Source organism: Equus quagga, chromosome 18 (genome assembly GCF_021613505.1).
Source record: "Equus quagga isolate Etosha38 chromosome 18, UCLA_HA_Equagga_1.0, whole genome shotgun sequence".
Taxonomy (NCBI): Eukaryota; Metazoa; Chordata; class Mammalia; order Perissodactyla; family Equidae; genus Equus; species Equus quagga.
In genome coordinates this window covers 42,398,676-42,403,104 of record NC_060284.1, presented here as the reverse complement: position 1 = coordinate 42,403,104, position 4,429 = coordinate 42,398,676, and the positions used below count along the sequence as shown (strand labels likewise).

At 47.1% G+C, this 4,429-nt stretch overlaps 1 pseudogene; it reads right to left on the bottom strand.

The window, feature by feature from the left end:
* Positions 1 to 3,044, bottom strand: part of LOC124229848 (acidic mammalian chitinase-like) — a 50,282-nt pseudogene extending 47,238 nt beyond the window's left edge.
* Positions 3,045 to 4,429: the final 1,385 nt, after the last annotated feature.

Genomic DNA, 4,429 nt, shown 5'->3' with positions numbered 1-4,429 from the left:
CAATGTTCTCAGGGGTGAATTTTCCTGGTTCCTGCCAGTCCTGTGACCAGTTGGTAAAGTAACAAACCAGTTTGCAGGTAGATCCTGGAGGCGAGTGAAGAAAGCCAATGGGAGCCTAGTGCTGTTACCTTAGAGCCCAGAAGACCACAAGTTTCTCCCAAAACAGGCATTGCCTCCTTTGCTTATTCAGCCAGAGCCTCTGAAGGTTGCTCAGCCTGGGCCCTTGGTGCTGGCACTTGAGCATCCAGACCCAGTAAAGAAATACATCGAGAGACAGATAACATCAATATGTAAAACATTCACAGAGCACAGAGATTCAATGTGCATGGATGGATGAGTGACACAGAGAGATAAACAGAGAAAGAGATGATGCACACAACATTGAGGTAGCTACAAGAGAGAGAGAGATTCAAGAGATAGAACCAGAACCATGGATGCACAATGAGATACACAGAACAAAACCTCAGAGTAATACATATGTTAGTGTCAGACCTGGGAGAGTAAACAAGAGAAAAAGAATGAAGCAGAAACAGAAATAAACATCAGTAAGGACCCAGCGCAGGAGATCCAGGCAGTAGTGACTCATTGACTACTTACCTCCCTGCAGAAGTAGCAAGACCACTAAACCTGTAAGAGATGGGTAGGGAGAGACATCTGTTGAGCCAAACCCGGTACTTCTGTCTCAGACTGTGGCAGTGAGTATGTGGCTGTGCTACATGCAAGGCACAGCTGCACTTCCTCTGGGCACTGCAGCCACAGCTGCTGTGGTCTCTTTACAGAGCCTTGAGACCTCCAGCCCTCGGGCCCCTGGGGACTCTACAGCCCTATAAAGAAACATTTTCCAAACTAGGAACTCATTTGTTCATGCATTTATCCAACAAACATTTATTGAATTACCTGCTCTGTGCCAGGCGTTGTCATGGATACTGGGGAAACTAAAACAAAGTTGATGCCATCCCTGCACTCAATGGGCTCACAGCCCAGTCTGGACTGAATATAGTTAGGGTGACCATATAGTTTATGGTCCAATGAGACACTTTGGAGAGTGAAAAGGAGCATTATTAATAATTTTCCTGGGCCACTAGCTTGGACCAGATCTGTCCTGGGTAAATTGAGATGAATCGTTACCCTATGTACAACTAACTCTTGAAACAAGGCAAGGTGAATTGAGGAGCGTAAGCTGGCTCTGCTAGCGCTCTAAGCCTACATGTCTGAGGTCACGCCCAGCCTATTCTCTGATGAGGATTTTTAGGCTGGTTAGTTTTAAAACTACAGATGAGATTCAGGCTCCAAGGAGTGGAATTTGTTTGCCCCTTTGTTGGGAAACATTTACATTTCTAAGGGAAACCTCTATCTGTGAAGATGCCTCCCTCTCTGTGCCAGGAAGAAGGGGGGGATGGTCTTATCTCTAGAAGCTTTTAATCAATGCCAGAGGCAAGAACTTAAGTTGGTTACTGTCTGGCAACCTCATGTAACTGACCCCCCCCCAACAAATCCTCCTTTGTCTTTAGCTGAGGATAAAATTCAAGCGGTGACTTCTGCCATTTACTCAATCCGGTTTGATTCTTATCTAAAAGTTGTGGGACCGCCAAATGGCCGGACCCTATGGGCACTGATACCCCTTTAACTTTTTTACATATTCTTTGTCTTGTAAAGAGATAACTCACATACCTATGCCTTAAATTTAGCTCTAACCCTCAACTTGGAGCAGCAGAAACTCTGACTGCCCATGGGTCCTGTCCCCATGCTATTCTACTCTCTAAATAAAAGAGCACTACTGCCAGATCTTAAGAGTCCAAGAAATCTTTCTTTCGACTCCTCGGCTCACCGACCCTGCATCATTCTCCAGAAGACATCTCCTGCTAAGAGGATTGGTGTGACTATTCTGTCTTTAATTCACCCTCCTAAAGGGAAGGAGAGAGCAGGACCCTGAGTCCTGGAAACTTCACCCAAAAGGCAAGACTCCTTGAACTGTAGCCCCCCCCAGCCTGGGAACATTGTCTAGACTTACTCACACTAGGACACCTTGGGGGTCTGAAAATGGAGAAAAAGGCGGTTAAAAAGGAGAGAAACGTTGGATGACACAGCTGCTAGAGCTGGTGCCTCCTCTGCAGAGTTCAGGGCTGGGGAAAACAGCTCTAGAGTTCTCTCTTGCTGATTTGCATCCTTCTTAGGCAGAGAAGGCAGGGATTCACTCCTCCACACACCCACTAAGTGGTTAGGAAAATGCTGCTTGCCACATCTATTGTCAGGTCAGCCTTCAGGCACTTCAAAGTGCTGCCTCCCTGTGGGCTACTCTCCCAAGGACCCAGGGCTAAGAACTTCAGCAGGGAACTTGAAAGGCTTCTGCCCTTACCAAGGGGGCAGTCCTGCCTGGAAAGCATAGTCAAGATGAAAGAGGTAAGACAGAATGAAACGGCTTCTTTTCCCCCATCTCCTCCAGGTAAACTTCCCCTGTTCACTCATAGCCCTCTTTATTTAGTCTCATCCCACCTTATCCAAATTCTCATTCACCACAAAAGCCAGTTTCGGATCAGGACTTTAGAGTTCAAAGAGGGATTTTAGAAAACATTTCATCCCACAAATCATTATACAGATGAGAAATGTGGGGCTCCCCCAAAGTTCTAAAATGTACCCAAAGCATAGCCCACGAAAAATGTGACTCTCAATACAGTGCTCATACTTCAAGAGACTAAGGAAACTTGGTCTCTTTCCTGTCTTGAACTCCAGTTCCAATGTGGGCAAGGGGCCCCTCTGTGTAAACGCAGACTGAGAACACCCTGATGGCCCAAAGGACCCTGGCCACTGCTGTCCCCTTGCCCATTTAGGAAAGGTTAGATGGGTCCCTTAGGACATTCTGTTAGCGCAACAGTTTTTGATACTGAGGTGAACAGAGAGACTGAGGTCCCAGGAGAGGAACAACGTTACTTCCTCCACAGGTCTACGTTACCCCTTCCCTTCTCATCAACTTTCCTGCTGAATTATCAGCCCCACACTCACCTGCCCAGAGAGACTTCTGGTCCATAGTGATTGCTCCCGTATCCCTGGCCAGCTTTCCCTGAGATGCACACCCTGGGCCTTTTACGCCTTTGAGGTTTCGACAGCCTGTCTTACGGGAAGGAAGCAAGAAGAAGTCCAGGAGAGTCCAAGGACTTCCCCTGCCAAATCTGCCTTGTGAAAACCTCCTGGCAATGAGGCATGTGTTTGTGCAAAGCCAATTCTTACCTGTCAGAAAAAAGCTCCAGTAGAGATAGCCGTTGAGGGTCCTTTTCCTCCAGTCTCACCCCGAAGAGACCTAGTCCCTGAAAAGAGAAAGAGGTGATACTTTGATTCGTCTCCTTATATCACTTTCGGGCCCCCAAACCTCCCTTCCCCATCCTCCAGGATCTGCCTCCTCCTTCTTTCCCTCACCTCTGTCCGCACTCACAGCACCTCTGGCCTGATTATTCCCGGTCATTCAATCAGACTCTGCTATCGTGCCACTTGGTCCCATCCAGCAGCTATTCTTCACCTGATACTTCCAAATGACTCCTTCTCTGTGGAGACTTTCTCGCTTCCCCCTAGGCAGGCTTGGCTGGCTCCTCTGCTCACAGTGCATTCAATTCTTTTCATGTCTCCACATTGTACTGTAATGCACTGGTGTATATGTCTATCTCCTCAACTTGACCGTGCAGCTCTTAAAGACAAAAACTATGTGAAACAAGAAAAACAGGCCATGCTGAGGCCATGTCCCACATAGCACAACCAGAGGGACCTACAACTGGAATATACAACCTATGTACTGGGGGCTTTAAAGAGAAGGAGAAGGAAAAAAAATTGGCATCAGATGTTATCTCAGGTGCCAAAAAAACCCAACAAAAACCTCAACAGATATTTATTGAGGATCCTCCCTTAAACTGTTAGAATTGAATTGCACCCCACATTCACAGATTCAGATTCTCAAGGCCTGCATGACCTGGTCCCTGCCTAACTCCCCCATCCCCTTTCACATAACTGGCTCTCTCTGTGGGTGTTTCTCTGTCTCTCACTTTTCCCGTCTCTGTTCTCTCACTCTACATTAGTCCCATGAGCCTTCTCTCAGACCTTGAGCCTTCTGACATGCTGATTCTCATATATCAGATGTGGGCCATGTGGAAAAAAATGGCCTGGATCCATTTTCAATCCTACCCAAGGAAAGAGCAGTGGCACCCCAGCAGAGAAAGCCTGCTGTTTGGAAGGCATATCAGAAAAGCAGGGGCTGATGGGAAGCAGTGGCTGGAGGAAAATGCATAAATACTGTCAGGAGGAAAAAATGTCAATTTAAAACATCTGCCAGGCCCTGGAGGCAAGAAGCCCTCTTAAGACCATACCAGTTAAGTCACAACTCTCCTGTCTTGCCACTGCTCCCTCTCCCCTTACTTTGACTAAAGCTGGTTCAGAAATCATAACA